The 19,862-nt window shown below is 37.6% G+C and overlaps 1 long non-coding RNA gene across 3 annotated transcripts; it reads left to right on the forward strand.

Moving 5' to 3' along the window:
• Positions 1-815: 815 nt before the first annotated feature.
• On the forward strand, positions 816-4,155 carry LOC113308933. 3 transcript variants are annotated; one of them, XR_003340188.1, is made up of 5 exons: positions 816-929; positions 1,342-1,450; positions 1,703-2,776; positions 2,949-3,167; positions 3,415-4,155. It is a non-coding gene; the product is annotated as an uncharacterized LOC113308933 (long non-coding RNA). The 3 variants fall into 3 exon arrangements; XR_003340190.1 differs by lacking the exon at positions 816-929 and adding an exon at positions 937-1,231; XR_003340189.1 differs by lacking the exon at positions 816-929 and adding an exon at positions 937-1,231 and having other exon boundaries at positions 1,342-2,776.
• Positions 4,156-19,862: the final 15,707 nt, after the last annotated feature.

Here is a 19,862-nt window from a genome sequence, read left to right on the forward strand (position 1 = left end):
GTGCGAACTACCTTCAGTACTTGGATCCGTTGGAAGATGTCTATGGGTAATCTTGGCGCACCGTGGTAATGGCACATTTGATGACGGAGATGAGAAGGGCCTCTAAGACTAAAACCAACCAATTTGTCGGGAATTTCACTCTACTGCAGGTAATTTTGTTTTTAAACCTATGCTATTATGTATATTGTTCACATGTACCCTTATCGTGAACTTAGAAACAAAACTTATTGCTTCACATTGGAATAGGTGTGGGATTATGAACACTTCCCAACCTTGTTCAAGGACTGGACCTCCTTGAAGATCAAATACCTTCCCGAACCCGATACGCCTATAGCTGAGAGATACAAGTTCAACAATACTCCGAAGCCCGGTAACATAGGTCGACTGATCGATATATTGGCTTTGGACGCGATGAGTACCAAAGATGTTGTGTTCGACCCTTACAAGGAGGTTAGAGGAAACCACCAAGTTTTGAGGTTTGGTAACGTTGCATTCTACCATGGGTCTTTGTTCCACCCAAAAGGATACGTTATGGTCAATCCTACACGTGTGATGCGCCAACTTGGATATAAGCAATTATCACATTTCGAGACGGAGTCTTTTCAATGTTTTGTTCTTGACCTTTCTCGGTGCTTTTCACTAGTGGAAAATGGTTTTTTAACCACTTCCTGGTCTTCACGAAAACCACTGGTGCTGGGTAGCTGTAACTATAGGTGCTGTGAGCCACAGTCGTTTTCTGACACGGTAGTTTCCTTAGGGGTATTTTTGTAAGAAATCAGAGCCCTAATTAGAGTTGAGAAACGTCTGTCAGAGAAAGAAACTTCAATAATTCTCTCTCTCTCTTATCTTTATCTTTACCTTGGTCTGCAGTATATTCCTTTGGCCGCCTTCCTTCACTTCTTCTTAAAAATATTTATCTGTGTTGTGAGGTTTGTTTTCTGTAACGGAAAGATTTTACCTACGGGTTTTATTTAGTTTCTGTTTTTTTATTCTTAGATTTGGGTTTTTGAATGGTCTTTTGAGACTAAACTTGTTTTGGGGTTTTTCAAAACCCTAGAAATGGGAAATATTTCTAACGAAATTGATGTAATTTTGGTACTTTGAGATTGATTTTGCTAGAGGAAAGTTGAAAAAAATTCTGTGAAATTGATAATGATTTGGATTTTTTAAAGTTAAATTTTGCAAGTGAAATTGATACGATTTTGGATTTATGAGATTCTTTTTGATTTAGGTATTTACCTCAAGTCCTAGAAATTGGAGGATTTTTTAATTTGTTGTTGTATGTATGAAACTTTAAAATTTAAAGTTGGAGTCTGATTTGAATGTTCTGTAATGGTGCAGGGGGTATGTTGTAATAAACAATTCTGGATTGAGATATTTTTTATTAAAGCCGTAGCTTCTGAAAGCAGTTGTAGATTTAGGATTTGAGCATATATCCATCCATCTGAAGGTAATTTACGATTACTTGTACTCTTTTATGCTTTTGTTTTAACAAATTTATTATTTGGATTAGCTATTTTTCTTTTTGTATCTACTTGTATTAAGTTTTATATGATTTTGGTTCACTAGGCTAGTTTTGATTTAGTCCTGTTGGTACTTGAAGTTGAGTACACAGGTACTGCCGAGGTTGTATTTTATTTTCTTTGTAATTTTAGTTCGCATTATTGGAATTATATTCTGAGGTGTATTGTTTGATTTGCAGGTAATAACACTAGTACTGCACTCCTGTTTTTTTAGGAAAAAAATTTATTTGTTGGCATTACCATTAGAGTTCTTTCCTCTTGGAGATCATATCGTACTCATTGAGGTTCCTCTGCTTTAATTTTTCTTTTGGTTCTCAATCAGTTCAACATGAATGCATTTCTCAAACTATTTTTGATTATGGATGTTATTTTCCAAGCAAAATATTGGATGGGAAAAACTGTTGTTTCTGTCCTGTACAATGCAGCACATTGAGCTGGACAAGAGTGTTTAAAAAAGTGTTTCATAGCGCGAGTCCGAGCGCGCTTTTTTGCGCTTTGAATAAGAAACGCACTGAAACGTGCGCTCTAGAAAGTAGAAACAAGTGGGATACTTTTTTCTTCTAAAAGGCTATTCAGATATTGTCTTTATACATGAGCTGTGGAAGCTAGATGTCAAAAGAGATTAATGACAGCTACTGATCACATAAAAATGTGTATATCTTGGTGTAGCAACCTGTTACAATTAATAATAATCCAGCTGTCTAGTTATGGAAAAGAAAAATGAAAAACAAGACACAGTTGTCATCAAATTCAAGACATTTCTTATTATCTTTAAGATTACTTTCCCTCTTCTTGTGCGTACTTCTTAGTTTTCATGCAGAAAAAAAACTATACATATGTATTGTGAGGCAGCGCTTCCGTAACGCTTTTTAACGGCACTTTGCGCTTTATTAAGAGAACGCATCGCTTTATGCTATTAAGACAAGTGGTTGTTCTAATTTTGTGTTCACATGTCAGAGGTGGCTTACCAGGTTTGCATCCACTAAACTTCCATATCACAAACCTTTTTTTTTCTTCTTTTGTTGTTCTAGTAATGAAGGTTTTGATCATTTTATGTTGATGCTTATATCTAAACCTCAGATCTGCCATGAGTTTGAGTGGTTGAGCATTTACCACGCCTGATACTTAAGTTGTTGTGTTCAATGGTAGTTTTAACATCAAAACCCACAAGGAATTACAAAAGAAAGAGTGTTTCATGTCGAGTGCAACTTCCCATGAATTTGCACCTGTTCTGGAATATCTCGGGAAGAAAGGTATGCAATCTCTTTTTTCTTAGATTTCATTTAATTACTTTCAGGATCGTTACATTGATGTATTTGCATGAAGGTGCAAGTGCCTAATGAATTTTTTAGTGATTTTGTTTCTACGACATTATAGTACTGTATCAGTTTCGTTAAACTTAGTAGTATCTCTTTCTTTTTGCAGGTTTGTCAAAGCAGGTCGATTTGGTATGGAAGGGATTGCAATTTAATTTGTCACTTCATGTGTAGGTTCAGGAGAGGTTTGAAGTAATAAGAATTATGCTGATGTTAAAGATCAGGCAACACTCTGCATGTCTTTTTTATCGTGTTCGTTAACTAAAACAGGGAGACTCGAGGGATTCTTTCTTTTACCAGAATGCAGATTGAAAACTTCTCATCGAAAGTAAGCAACGCAATTATAATCTTTCAAAACCTCAGTTGGTTTTCAGAATGCCTTTTCAGTTTAAATGTATATTTGTTGGCAAATGGATGACCAGATTTGCAATTTCTAAATTTAAGCATGGCCTACTTACACATTCAAAGTGAAATGTAATGTTGGTTCCTAGCCGGCATACCATTGGAATTTTTGTGTTAATTGATCTACCTATAATGTACAATGATCTTAACCTTAAACTTCCTTGTTGTTTCAGTGTTGGATTTGAACAATATCTGAACTCTGAAAGGAGGGTAGTTGCGATGAGAGGAAAAAACATGTTGCAGAGTCGTGGACATCTTTGAACAACCACAAATTCAAATATAAGTTTTTGTTTCTATTTTTTTAACCATTTAAATAATATCTATATGAAAACCTATGCATATGAGCTCGACCAGAACTCATTATAACTTCAGACAAGCATTAACAGCTAACTGTTTTACATCCCCTATGAGTTTTGATCTTTCACCATGAACTGATATAGCTCATAAGCATATATCTTTGATTAGCTCATAAACATGTATCTATGAACATTAACCTTGGAGCATTTAATCTCTGAAATTATGTTTGTTGTTTATAAATATTAAGCTGAATATGTGTAGGTCCTGAACATTTGCTTCAGCTGAACTGAGTGGTGAAGTTACAACAAATTAAGAGAACAATAAAATTGGTACAACAGTTGAAGCTTGCTGGAAGACCAGCTAATAAGAGTCATGGTGAATAGCTTCAAAGCTTTAAACTGGGTTTGAGCATCTTGGCTGTCAGAGGAAGATTCTCAATGATGAACTGATGGAAGAACCTTGCTCCTGAGTTGAGCCAATTCTTTATCTTAAGCTTGTAATATGAATATAGGTTAACTTTTTCCGACTTAGTGTTGGAAGTTTTTCAGATTTGGAAGTTGCAGTATTTTTGTTAATTGAAATTGGTAAATTGAATATGCCTTTCAATACAAATTGAGTTTTACAGTCATTATCAATTCGATTTTGTTAAATTCAGTTTCAAATGATTATTAATTTAATTGTGGTTCAGGTTCTATTTTTTGATTTAGTTGATTCAGCTGAATCAATATCAGATTTTTTTTTATAAAATATCTTTAATAAAAACTACTGGGTCTATCAGTACTTGTCAATCAACTGTTGATGAAAGTAGTTTTTTAAAGAATTCAACGTTGATGAAAGTAGTTTTTTAAAGAATTCAACGTTTGCAAGACACGGTCGTTTTGAGAAAAACCACTTCTAGATTACTGTTGATGGACACATTCGTTTTTAGCGGTATAACTTCTTGTCCTGACAGTGGTTTAACTTCTATTTTCCACTAGTGTTTCAACTCCTAATTGGTTGCATGTAGAGTATGATCCAAAACCGGATCCAATAGATTGGAGGGATAGGGAACCACGTCGTTTGGTAGATATTAGTCAGTGGGATAAGTGGGAGCTTGCGGAAAACGGTGATGAGGTTGATGACGACTACATGGAAGATTACCTGCAATGGTGACATCCTTTTGTCTTTCGCCCGGATGATGTCCAAGTTCCACCCCAGAAACACCCTCCCGTTCCAACTCCCGCACAGGCACCACCTACGATCGCCCAACTTAATAAGATCGTTGGATTGCTAGTAAGTATTTTTAATTACTTAGTCGTTTAATGTACACATAATCTTATATTAGCATATATATACTAATTATGTGTTGTATGTATGAAACTAGCGGCGTCGGATTCGCAAGTTGAGGAAGCAGTTATGTTGCAAGTACGATGAAGGAGATGGGCTATCCAATGAAGAAGTGAAGGAAGTCGTGAAGAAGCTTGATAAAATTGAAGAAACCGACCCTAGTGCAAGAGATTTGTTCGGTGAAATTAAGAAGAAACCGGCACAAAAGAAGCAAAAGACCAAGTGAACAATTCCGAACTTGTTTTCGTTTGTACCTCATGGTTAACTCTTTAGTTGTTTGGTTTGCTTTTAGTTTATGTTACCTGGATTAAGAACATTTAAGCAGAATCCAGTTGTTTGGTTTATGTTGAACATGTTTAGATTTCTAGTGATTGCTTTATGTTGAACATGTTTAGATTTCTAGTGAAATGTTATTTTTGCAAGATTTATTTACGACTGCTGCCGGCATGGAAAAGCTTAGGTTCAACAACGCCGATATTGGTTCCGGCATGCACGGAAATTACAGTTCATTGCCGGTTCCTGGTACCGACAATGAAATGTTTTATAAAACCATACCGAAACTAGAAGATTAAAAATTTCATGTTCTCGTATAGAAATTGGAAGGTACCGGCATAGTCGTTTTTCTAAAATCTATGCCGGTTTTATGATTTTTCCAAATTTTCATAGTTGACAGAAAACCGACACTGTAAGCTTGGTTGCTTCTATGCCGTCACTCTTCTAGTTTTGAGTATAAATCCATTTTGAATTCTCTTTTATTTCATTCCTAAGTAGTCTATTACATTGGATTTGAAACTTTAAATTAAAACATGATAAAAAACATAGAATATGAATTACATTTGGTTAAAGATTATCTATTTCCATCCCTTTTCAACAATTGCGGAACCTTTGAGCGTTTCCCGAATCTGTTCGAAGACATCGTCCGGGATGGGGGTGTCAAGGATCATCTTCATTGGTTCTTCTTCTCTTTCAACATATTCCTTTCCCTTCATATAACACCCATCAGACCTATCGATAGGCTTGCATTAGCCCTTGTGGTTTTCTCTTGACTCTGCAAGTTCAACAGCTTTGTCAAACCATTGAAACTCATCGCACTTTGGGTGATTCAAACACCTTAGAAACATTCTTCCATTTTCAGCATCATCAGTTTTTGCAATCCAAAACCGGCGTGTCCCATCACAGCTTCTACACTTTGAATAAATAAAAGGACACTCCATGGCTAGATGAGAAGGTGACTTGCAAATTTGACACTTGCAATGATGACTCTGTAAGAGAAGATTATATTAGTTATGCGTCATAGTAGTGAAGATTATATTGTTAGTAATGTTTAATCTACTTACTTTGCAAATAGAGCTAGATGATGAATCTCCCATCCCTTGTGAAGCTTTAACCGTGCTTGCTTTCTTGAGAGAAGGATTTTTTTTATTTGGTGGGTGGTTTGTATAGATTTTCCCAAGGAATGGGGGGTAATATGTAGAAATGAATCACCAACGGTCTTATTTTTCAAAAGACTAGCCGTTTTTTTTTAATTTCACAAACGCCGGCATAGTCGCTATTATAGATCCAATGTCGGTTCCCTGTAACGGAATTGAATATTTTTGTAAAACCATGCGGTAATGGTTTCATATTTTGCCCAATCTCTATGAAGAAATTCCCTTGTACCGGCATGATTAGCTTATGGCAACACTGTACCAGTACTTGGTGTCGGCATCTTATGTCACAATTACTTCAATGCCGGTTTTGGTGATTTTCAAAAAAAATAGTCATTGAGGTTTTTCTCTATATAAAGTGAGCTAATACTTGGACCCAAAAGTCCAAAACTCGTGTGTTCTTATATATCTCCTTGATCCTCTTAACTTAGAAACCCTAAACCCTAGAATAATTATCTATAAATAGCTTAGTATAGTACCTAATCCCATATACAACAAATGGCATCGTTCGACTCGGAGGAAGATTTATAAATCACCCAAGCATGGTACGCCAAAACTCGTCCTTCAACTATAGATAACAACACGCGGGATTCCATGTGGTTGAAGATTTTTAACAAATTTATTCACGATTAAGGTAACCCGAAAGGAAGAACTGCCAAACAAATCGAGGAACGACACGACATTATCCTAAACGCGGTGGTTGAGTATCTAAAAATGAAACACCGGATCAATCATGCTACCCGAAATACATTGTCCCCTCAACAACTCGTAAGTATCTTTATGATTAATTCGACATAATCTACTCGTTTGCAAATTTTATGCAACAAACAAAGTTTGTGTGTTGTTTTTGTAGCATCAAGCCTTGAAAACGTGTTACTTACAAGAAAATGGGGAAGCATTCATGTTTGAAGCCAACGTCAACCATATTGTAACCAAAGTCACGGAGTACCACCAGCTGGGTGAATCGGAGACGGATTGTTCTTAAGAAGATTGATAGTTTAGTGGTGTTATCTTAGGTTTTTAGGGCATCTGGTTAGGTATTTCGTAAGGTTTTGTGGGTAGATCTCTATGTAAACCCTCACGAGACTATAACTCGTCCACTAGGGTCGCCTAGGGGTTTAAAGGCTTGATGCACGTGCTAAGTGTTTTTGTTGTTCCGTCGACAAGGATTACATTTGAAATAAATTAAATTTCCGGCATACTATGTTTACATAATTCCATGCCGGTATCCTGTACCGACGTAGATCTTATATATTTATTACATGCCGGTATATAGTGTCAAAAATTATATGGTTTCTGTGTATAATAAACCATGTATCGGCATTGATGTTATAGATGACACAATGCCGGCTCCATTTTCCGGCGGTTCGTTTATCCTTATTATTATGCCGGCAAATTCAAAATTCATATTTTTGCAAGTACAACTTCATTGATTGTATACAATAACGGCCATATTTGGGCACCATCCTATAAATACACTTGTTCTCCCTACAAAACAACACACATCTGGTTCCATATACTCTCCAAAGATGATATCATTATATAATATTTCTAACTCTCCCAATACCTCAACATACAAAGCAATGGCATCCTTTGATTCAAATGAAGATTTGGCGATCACCAAAGCTTGGTACGCGGAAACTCAACCTAGGAAGCAGTCCTCCGTAAGGGTGGATTTCGTAACCTTTTGGGGTAAGGTATACAACAAATATACGAAAGAGTTTTGGAATTCGAAAAGAAGAAGTATTCAACAGATTCATGATAGGCACCAAGTCATTGAAAGTGCCGCACAGTATACACATAAAATATGGATCAGGGCGGTACTTGCTTATTTAGAAATCCAAAAACCAATTTTTAACGATCCCCACTTTAACTTGTCCATTGACCAATTTTTAAGTATTGTTCTGGTTTATTTTACGTGATCCATGTTGTTTGATCTTCCTACTAAACACCACTAACCAAGTAAGTTCGTGTTATGTTTTTGTAGCATGAAGTCGTCAAAGCGCGCTACTTGGAGGAAAAGGGGTAAGCATTCGCATTCGACGCAAGCTACCAATTCATGGAATCCAAAATCCCGGAGTATGCCCGGGAGATGATGGAGAGTGTATCGTCCTCGGACGAAGATTAATGGCTTTAGAAATTTTAGTGTAGGTTTTGCGGGTAGATCTCTATGCAAACCCTCACGAGACTATAACTCGTCCACTAGGTCGCCTAGGGGTTCAAAGGCTTGATGCACATGCTAAGTACATTCGTTTTTCCATCGACAAGGATTAAATTTGAAATAAATTACATTTCCGGAATTCTATGTTTACATAATTCCATGCCGGTATCTGGTACCGGCGTAGATCTTATATATACTCTATATTATTGTATGCTGGAACTCAGTGTCAAAATTCTGAGTGCAATAAACAATGTTCCGGATTTTTAGTTATATACATTAGTGTGCCGACAATTGGTTCCGACATTGTCGAAAATCTAGCGTACACTGCCGGAATAGAGCATTCAATGCATAACGGCTATTTTTTTTTGAACCATAAACCAGTAAAGACCATTTCTGGCATGGGATCTAAGATACTGACAATGTCGGAATGATAAAGTGGAAAAGAGTCGTTGTGTCCTCATCTATTTAAAGGAATGGATACACCTATTGCAGTTGATACCTCAAAAAAAAAATAGGTGAGCTCCAACACATTTCTCTCATGGAAAAGAAATCACGAACTGCCGATTTCAGAGACTTTTTATATGAAAAAAAATCCACTCCGATAGGGAATCAATCATCATCCATCACCAACTCAATTCCCATGATACTAGAAAAACTTAAAAGGAATGAGCAAACCACCAAGTCACTTGCCGCAATGGAAGAAGAAATACTTAGAAGGAAAAGAGTAGAAGAAGATGAAGCAATACAAGAAAATATCGCAAAGAAACTAAAGAGATAATCGAACGTGTAAAACAAGCGAAGATAGAAGCGGATGTTTAGGAGAAACCGAATGGATTAAGAATTACTTCATAGTTTCGGATTTGCCGGAAGACCACCGTCCTTCAAACCTTTTTGGGGTCTTGTTGCGGATGGTCCTTATATGTCGAGGTTATATGACGGTAAGTGCAAGAAACGCAAAATGGATTACGGGGATGAGTTTGTAGCGAATCGGACAATTGCCCTCATAAAATTGTGTCGCAAATACAACGAGTTTCTCGCAAGATATCGAGATAATAGGTATCAATCTCAGGCTGCATATACCAAATGGAGAAAAGAGCCTTTTAGGAATTTCGAAGCTGCGTTGTTTGTTGAATCTCGTACCAAGAAAAGATGTTAGTTGCAATTAGCTTGAGATCTTTCATTTTATGTGTTTAATGTTTATGTGTAACATTGTTTATGTGTTTAATGTTTTTTAGTTTATTTCCTTAGTATTAATATGAAGCCCAATTTGGGTCAGTTTGCTTGCTTAAACCTTTTGGAGATGCGTTAATAATGAATCAAGAATCACCACCGGCGTTGAACTGTGATTAGCATACTATGTCGGTTTTATGGTTACAATTGAAACTTATTGTCAGAATGCCGGCATTCAATTGTGCCATCTTTCCATGCCGGCATCCTGACGGTTACAAACACAAGTTATGTGGCAGTTACAAACTCCTTCATTCCACTAATTTGACGGTTACAAACTATTTCATCCCACTTATTTGACGGTTATAAAATCCTTAATACTAGTTTATGCGTCGGTTACAAACTCCTTCATTCTATTTAAGTGACGGTTATAGAAAGAAAATTATTCAATCTCCCTTTGTATTCACTCTCCCTTTTTGTTTCATTTTCTATATCAAAGACAATGGGTCGTCGCAAACCTCGTGAAAAACCCATAACCAATCCTGAAGAATCTACTAATGATGGTGGTAAATCGAAATCAAAAGCGCAAGAAATTCCTGAGCCTGAGGAGTCTGTTGGTGAGGCGAGAATAACACAATTGCTCCGGTAAGTGATGTATATGTTGAATTGAAGTATTTTTAGGCTTTATCCAAAGTGAAACTTGGTTGTTTAGTCTTTCTACTACACTAGAAGTAAATTTTTAAATCAAAATTTGAAATTCAGTTACATGTTTGATTCGCGGTAGAATTCAATTTGAAAATCATGCCAGATTATGTGTCTTGAATCCCTATTTTATTGCATGAGCCTGCCGGCATGAATATTTAATTGAATACCATGCCGGTTGTAGTTGCCGGAATTGTATATTTGATCAATACTATGTCGTTATCATTATCCTATTTTGTTAAAAAATCTGTACTAAAATTACATAGTTCAGGAATACACAGTATCTATCTTACAATGCCGGCATCTGTTCCGGCAGTGTCTATATGTGAACTTACCATGCCGGTTTTCTTTACCAAAAATTGTTAATTTTCTATCTAAAATTCAAGACAACCGGCATGGATTTTTAATGATTTACAATACCGGCTCAGTTCCCGGCATTAATGTTATGTTCAATATATATGCCGGCTGTGATTATTTAACTCAGTTTACATATTGGATCATAGGTCTACAGCAGAACAAAAGAACAAAGGAAAAGGCAAAGCTGTTGTAGAAGCAAAACGTAAGTCTTCTCGACGTAGCCGTCCTGATCCGGCTACTGCTAAGGTCACAATTCGGGATCAACCTATAAGCGACTCAACCAGCAGTGATGATGATGATAAGTGGGAACAATTATCTATACCGGAACGAGCAGGTGGCTCATCCTCACAAGCAGGTGGTTTAGGACAAACTGGTGTCGGAGTTGAAGCCCCTAAGGATAATGAAAAGGCACCCCCAGCCCACCTTCCTGATAAATATGACATGATTTCATACCGCGATGATGGCAAACATTGGGGTGAACCAATAAACCCACAACTCTTATTTGCTTACAAACACTCTTGGGCTCGTTGGATCTATCAAAATTATGTAAGACGTTTGCATCTTCTTATTATATTATTTATCTGTGATCGAGTGAATTTAATTAAGTTTGGTGTGTATTTATAGGACCACAAGAAAGCCTTCCGTGTTAGCCGCCATCAACAATCGGATGTATGGCCTTTGAAGCTTGAGTGTGACGCTGTTAAAGCAATAGTCAAAGCATCTGGGTTATATCCCGCGATAAAAAATTATGTGGCCACTGATACTGTCACGGCGAACTGTTTTTTGGAGAGGTTTTTTGGTGAAACTGAAACCATGCATTTTCCTTTTGGCGAGATGACCATTATCCCTGAAGATGTCCAAAGGATAACATGTCTTGAGGTTCTTGGGAAAGCTGTTAAGGTAGGAGATGACTCTAAGGACCTAAGATGGGACAAGATCTATGAGCTGACTAAAAAGTTGTTTGGATGAGACAAGGAAACCACTTTGGAAAATATGTACAAGACAAACCGTTCCCAGACAAAGACTATCACATTCGTCAAACTCATTGAATTGTTTGGGAATACGAAGAACAAGGAATTGAATCCCGAACAAGTTCAGCAAACTGCCGCTTCTTATATGTTGTTCATCTTGGGAACCGCTATATTCCCTGAGCTAATGGTAACAGGGTGCATATGAACAACTTACAATATTTGGATCCGTTGGAAAAGGTTCATGAGTATTCATAGGGCACTGCTTTCTTGGCACATTTTTTGGTAGAAATGCGTCGAGCTTCTAAGGCTTACGCCCGTCAGTTTAATGGGAATTTCACTGTAATTCAGGTATAGTGAACTACTTATTTTGTGATAGTTTTCATTAAATTTGTTAGTTTCCAATTATTTATTTTCTTATACATTTCATTGGCATAGGTGTGGTCTTATGAACACTTCCCAAAATTGTTCATACGGTATAAAGGATTGAGTGCTTTCACTGAATATCAACAGAATATGCCTCTAGGTCAGAAATACTTCTTCGACAATACCCTGAGGCCCAATAACAAGAAACGGTTATGTGCAATGAGATTGGCTTTGGACTCGGTGGTTGTCCAAGATGTTGTGTTTGACCCATATAGGAATGCCAGAGGAGTTTACTTGCAAAGGCGTGACAATGTTTCATTTTACAACAGACCGTTATTTCATCCAAAAGGATTTGTTATGCACAACCCTCGTCGTGTAATGCGCCAACTTGGGTACAAGCAGAAAGATCTCACGGATACATCTTATCAGAAATTCTCTCATGACTTTCCTCAATGCCAATCAAATGAGAACCATACTCTCATAGTTTACGACCCTAAACCTATTCTTGCACATTGGAGTGAAAGGGAAGAACAAAGACTTGTGTTGGATAGGGCTGATTGGGAATTGGCTGAGAGCGGTTATGAGAGTGAACCAACCTTCCTAAGAGGTCATCGGAAGTTCTCGCATCCTTATGTTGTACGCACGGATATCGTAGATGTTCCTCCACCACCAGCACGTCCCTCCACAACTCCGGAAACTGTACCCACACTTCTAGAGCTCGTTACGTTGTTGGTACGTACGTCTTGTTCATTACTATTCTTTTAATCTATATCTATGAACTTATACAATTGTAAATACTAAGTACATGTTTAAAATTTCCTTAACAGCGTCGGCGGATTGGAAATTTGTCAAAGTTCTTTAAGAAAAAGAACAAGAAAGAAGAGGTGCTGACCCAGAAAAAAATGGACAACGTCGAGCAAAAGATAAACAAAACTGAAGATCCAGATGCAAAAGACTTGTGGGGCGAAAGGAGGAAGAGGGTACACAAGAAACCAAGAACCGAGTGATCGTGTGTTTCTTCTACAGTATTAGTTTGGTTTAAAAAATCTAGTGTTGTGTTATAAACCTAGTTATTCACAACAAGATAGTGATAATAGTAACGTCAAGATCCTCACGGATCAAGCCTCCCGGTTCAGCGAACACGGTTTGATCGAATAAACGATCTGATTTCTTTTCATTATTCTTAGATGCCTTCAACAATACAGACACAGGCTTATCAAGATAAACTTTCAGACCCTAACATCTACGCCTAATACAACTCCAAGTGGTTCCATCTAGACCATCCTTACAAGTGATAATAGCACCCACTAATGAACTAAACACCACCACTATAAACTTTACTACACTCAGATAGATAATTGATAAGGGGACTCCTCTCTCATATGAGGTACATGACAATACCATCCCATTCAGAACATCCTTGTCCTCAAGGATGAGGGTTAAGAAAATTTGCTTGGTAAGTTGACATGGAGAAGATTGTCGCTGCCTTTGTGTCAAGTAAGGGATGGGGCACTCCCCTCTCATATGAGGTACATGATGACGCGTTGTCACTACCTTTGTAGCACCATGAATAGCCAAGCTCATGAAACAAAACTTCGCGTAAGCCGCCAAACTTCTTACACTCCACAAGCCCATATGAAACAAACTGAATTCCCACTTCCAGTAATCCACAGGTAGCAACATCTTTACAATTCAAATCGCCCTTAGCAAACATTCAGCCTCAAGGTTAAAGAAGTCCCCATTAAGGCCTGTAAGAACTCCAACTCCCAGTCTAGCCATCAACTTCTTATTTTCCTGGGTATACTGTTGTAGCTCAATATAAGCATCCAAAACCACGCCAACAGCCTTTGTGGAATTACTTATCGTCTCCACCTTTCTTTCGAAGAATAACACTCCTTTAGAACGCCATTTGTGTCGCAGTAAGAAACCCAACAACTGGCTGCAACAAGGAAAACAACAACAAGCATTTTTCAAGGTGTGACTTATCAGCTTACAGTTCACAACTGCTGCACACAACCCGATTTCAGATCCATTTGTTGTCACTTGTAGTATCCTTCTTGTCTGAGTACCACAAATCTGTAGCTGTCTGTTGTCGGCTTGTATTACCCAAAGATTGTCTCCATTTGCCTGGTTGCAACTCTGCACTGGTATAACGAGAACTAGCCACTTGAGGTGTTGCTTGAGCTTGGATGGAGAATGCAAACAGATCCATCTAGTAGAATGAGATGGCCAGAATATGGAGTCAAACCAATTTCCACCATCAAATAACAAACAGCTACCATTCAAATTACCAGTATCATTTCCCATACTAAAAGGTCCACTTGTAGCAGCAAGGAGCCAACTTGGTAATATTATGAAAGTGGATGCAAGTTGATGACGAACCTCAGCCTTGAAGAACATATTGCTCCTACAAATTCTTTTCTTGTCACAGTTCAAGACTGAGAAATGAACTGTTATGTCAACACTCCTCACACTGCATAAACCAGATGGAACCAATCTGAACTTCCACCTCAAGTACTCCATCAACTTTCTTATAAAAATTACCTTGAGCATGAACTGAGTTCCCAACTTGCTTACAACAATTCTTGTCCTCCTCAAGTATCCAGATTTACTATGAACTCCCAACAATTGATAACAACATGCTGGAAAATATAAAGAGGTGGAAAAAATTATCCCACAAGCATAAAGGATTACCTTGATACTCTGTTGTCTAACTGGAGCTTGATTGGCTTTATAAAACGCATGTGAAGGACCATTACGAACCAGCAATAAGTCTTCATAACAGACCTGCTGCAAGAAAATATCATCTTCACCAATATTCAAATTCCACAGTAGAATACAACCCGAACAGTCATATTGAGAAGGATACAAGTAACAAAGATCACTGATGACAGAGTTCAAAAATATCACATTAGCAGGCCATGGATAGTGCAAGGAGAAACCCACTCTTGAAGGTTCAAAACAGCTTCTCACAAGTTCGAAAACTTCAGTAGAACAATTACAAGTCTCAAGGAACCCACCTTCTGAAGTTAACACCTTAAGTACTTGCAAATATATCTTTTTAATATATGTATAATAGGTTCTAGCAAACTGGGCCAACCACTTACCAGGATCTTTGTGAAACAGCAACACCAGATTAAATAACATTGAAGTATCGAGTGGAAGGATACAAGATCCAAGAGAATAAAACGCCATTTTATCAAGCACACTACACTTCAGTTGCAGAAAAACAAATGCTTCTCTCCACATATCCAGCAGTTGATATTTCTGCAAAATATCTAGCAGTCGCAGCCACATAGGCATCAGCACTCTGCTGGGTATACTTCTTCTATACCACATTTTCACAAGGAAATTACCACGATTCGAACAAAAATGCCGAAATACCCTTATAACTCTCACTTGAGTCCTAACTCCACCATGTAATGCAAATATAGGTATTGAACTATGCGGAGAGAACCCCAACTTTAAAAGCCTAAAAGAACTTCTAGTAATTGAGAGAAACAACGTTACTGCATACCAAAGGAGGCTAACAAAATCATCATCTGGATTCAACTTAAGTGGAGGAAAATCATCCCTTGTAAGTAGTTGGTAAAAACAAGCACCCTACAACTTGAATTTCCACACTCCAACCAACAAGAGTAGCCAAATTTTATTGCTCTCCCCTATTTGAACAAGTTGCCCCCTGCTAGTACTAGTATCACTTAGTTTAACTAACACTAAAAGAATTGAAGTACAAAACTTAGAATCTAATGCAAACCCATGCTTACTAATAAGTTCATGACATAATTTTTCATTATAGTAAGCCACTGATATGGAACCAGAAGTAAATATCCTATCACGACAGAATCTAAAATCTCCCAGAAATTGATTAAACCGTTGGTGTGCATTTTGTCTTGGCACCTCAAGAATCAAAATAGTCCAGAGAACATTGCTTGCTCGAAGACTTGTATCAAACAGCTGGCTAACATAACGAGTACTACCATTCATACACCCACAAAAATCATACTCAAATTTCGAAACACATATAGCAAAACCAGAATTCCATATGATAAGGTCGACCTCTTTTCCTCGATCAAAAACCCAACAAACAACAGCAACGATAAGGAAAACATTTTCAGTGGCAAGTAAGTTGTAACTCGCCTTACCCAGATGAAGTTGTAAGATAAAATCACCCCCAACACCATCAGGACAACCCTTCATAATTCTCATCCCTTTACTACGTCCATTGAGCCTCAAGATCTTATTACAATCACTTCCACTAAGTAAGAAAGTCACAAAACCTTCATGACCATAAAAATTATGTGTACCAGGATCAAACAACTTGCAAGTGTAACAGTCTTCACCTTTTTTGTCAGTAAAATCCCAATCGAGTTTGCAATCAACAAATCCAACTGATACCCATTTTTAAGAAAAAACTCAAACAAATATCTCTCTCTTGCAGACATTTTACCAAACAGGTGATCTATATCAGCAGTATCACTATTTCTAACTAATACAGATGCAATAGAATCCAGAAAAAAATGAACTGAATCGATACCCATGCTTTAAAAATAACTCATATACAATGTAGTTACGCAATACGAGTGATTCATCACTTTCCTTTCCACGATGAAATAGAGAATAAGCAGAATTGATAATAATAGAAAAACACTTACGCAATCCGATTTGAATCTTCCTCTCGAACTCATTCACATCTCTGGTTGGAATTGTGTTGAGTACAACACTAGTTGAATCATCATTTTCTTCATGGAAGAAAAACCAAGGAATGAAATATTCTTCTACATCAGTGATTGGGTACTCTTTTTCATCAAATAAGAACGAAGGAATCCATTCTAGATCTAGAGAATCATCTTGTTCTTCATAGAAATAAGAAGGAATAACCAATTCAAATTCAAATTCATCTTCTTCTTCAGTTTCTGCTTCAACGTAATAAGAAGGAAACAACTCACAATCATCATCTTGGTTGACGATATCCTCAATAATCTCAGCTTTGTCAACTACAGGTTCTTCAGATGTTTGAAGCTGAGTTGATGCAATAGATTTGTTGAGTGAGTCCAACTGGTTTTCAGTGATGAAAATGTAACTATCCATTAGACGAAGAGCCTCTTGTCGATTTGGTAAGTTTATATCCGACATCACCTTTAATTTCTCTAACCGCATATAAGATAATCTCTTCTCTACCAGCCTAATCACCTCCAATTGAGCAAGTAAATCCCCCGTTGCAGAGTACGCATAGAATTTTCTGGATGATACAAATTGTTATAAACCTAGTTATTCACAACAAGATAGTGATGATAGTAACGTCAAGATCCTCACGGATCAAGCCTCCCGGTTCAGCGAACACGGTTTGATCGAATAAACGATCTGATTTCTTTTCATTAATCTTAGATGCCTTCAACAATACAGACACAGGCTTATCAAGATAAACTTTCAGACCCTAACATCTACGCCTAATACAACTCCAGGTGGTTCCATCTAGACCATCCTTACAAGTGATAATAGCACCCACTAATGAACTAAACACCGCCACTATAAACTTTACTACACTCAGATAGATAATTGATAAGGGGACTCCCCTCTCATATGAGGTACATGACAATACCATCCCTTCAGAACATCCTTGTCCTCAAGGATGAGGGTTAAGAAAATTTGCTTGGTAAGTTGACATGGAGAAGATTGTCGCTGCCTTTGTATCAAGTAAGGGATGGGGCACTCCCCTCTCATATGAGGTACATGATGACGCGTTGTCACTACCTTTGTAGCACCATGAATAGCCAAGCTCATGAAACAAAACTTCGTGTAAGCCGCCAAACTTCTTACACTCCACAAGCCCATATGAAACAAACTTAATTCCCACTTCCATTAATCCACAGGTAGCAACATCTTTACAATCCAAATCGCCCTTAGCAAACATTCAGCCTCAAGGTTAAAGAAGTCCCCATTAAGGCCTGTAAGAACTCCAACTCCCAGTCTAGCCATCGACTTCTTATTTTCCTGGGTATACTGTTGTAACTCAATAGAAGCATCCAAAACCACGCCAACAGCCTTTGTGGAATTACTTGTCGTCTCCACCATTCTTTCGAAGAATAACACTCCTTTAGAACGCCATTTGTGTCGATGTAAGAAACCCAACAACTGACTGCAACAAGGAAAACAAAAACAAGCATTTTTCAAGGTGTGACTTATCAGATTACAGTTCACAACTGCTGCACACAACCCAATTTCAGATCCATTTGTTGTCACTTGTAGTATCCTTCTTGTCTGAGTACCACAAATCTGTAGCTGTCTGTTGTCGGCTTGTATTACCCAAAGATTGTCTCCATTAACCGTTGCCTGGTTGCAACTCTGCACTGGTATAACGAGAACTAGCCACTTGAGGTGTTGCTTGAGCTTGGATGGAGAATGCAAACAGATCCATCTAGTAGAATGAGATGGCCAGAATATGGAGTCAAACCAATTTCCACCATCAAATAACAAACAGCTACCATTCAAATTACCAGTATCATTTCCCATACTAAAAGGTCCACTTGTAGCAGCAAGGAGCCAACTTGGTAATATTATGAAAGTGGATGCAAGTTGATGACGAACCTCAGCCTTGAAGAATATATTGCTCCTACAAATTCTTTTCTTGTCACAGTTCAAGACTGAGAAATGAACTGTTATGTCAACACTCCTCACACTGCATAAACCAGAATGAACTAAACACCACCACTATAAACTTTACTATACTCAGACAGATAATTGATAAGGGGATTCCCCTCTCATATGAGGTACATCCGTACATGACATGTTGGTTTATGTTTGTTTGTGAGTCTTGAACAATGTGTTTGTTTGTGTGTTTTGATATACTCTTTGCTTGACTTGGTTTATGTTTGATCTGTTTTCGGTTTGGAACCACATAACTTTGGAGTTTGTTCTTGTATACAATCTAGTATTGTTATTATATTTATTATGTTGATAAACTTATATCAAATTACTTCTTTTACAGAGTTTGAATGTGGCAAGATCACATAAATTTCTAAGTTTTCTCCAGTACCGGCATGCTCGAAAAGAGTAAAATCAATGATGGTTTCCTAAATGAAAGAGTTCCGGCATTCAACTGTGTTTGGATACTATGCCGGTGGTCTGCAATCTCCTTGGAAAATATGTTTTTCACAGAAAACCGGCACTGTTATGATGTTAACTTCTATGCCGGCGAATTTATTGATTTCTATAGATGTTTTTCTGTATTTCTGGCATGATTTCAAAACAATAATCTACGCCGACACCAAAATTTCGGTGTCATAATTATAAAACACAACTATGCCGGCAAAGCATCAAAATATGATTTAATGTTCACAATTCAAACTTCCAAAAAAACAAAAGGTTGCGTATTAGTCCACATATATCGAAATTACTCATCATCGCTTCCACACGTATTAACTTGAATCTCCTCCTTTTGAAGAGGTTTCTTTCATAAGGCCAATGCATCCCAAAATTGGTGACTCTCCTCATAAAATGCCATCCATCCCTTCCAAATATTGGGATCTAGATCCTTGTTCTTTACCATCCCACAAACAGGTGGCAATGGACAATTGTCCTTGAGTTTTGGAATAACGAAATAATTACCGTTCACGAACGCGAAAACAATTCTTCTCTTCCTAAGGGATCCTTCGCATTTTTTCCACTTTGGGGTAAATGTTACTTCTTCGGTGGGGGTAAAATAATGAACAACACATCTAAATGTATCCGCCACTAGATGCCCACAAAGCGGCATTCTCATCCAATATTGAGAAGGGAGAAAGTTCATCTCTTGCTCGGACCCTAATACTTGAGCATGCATATCATCAAACCCCTCGCCTACACCAAGC

The sequence above is a fragment of the Papaver somniferum genome, chromosome 9, assembly GCF_003573695.1.
Source record: "Papaver somniferum cultivar HN1 chromosome 9, ASM357369v1, whole genome shotgun sequence".
Taxonomy (NCBI): Eukaryota; Viridiplantae; Streptophyta; class Magnoliopsida; order Ranunculales; family Papaveraceae; genus Papaver; species Papaver somniferum.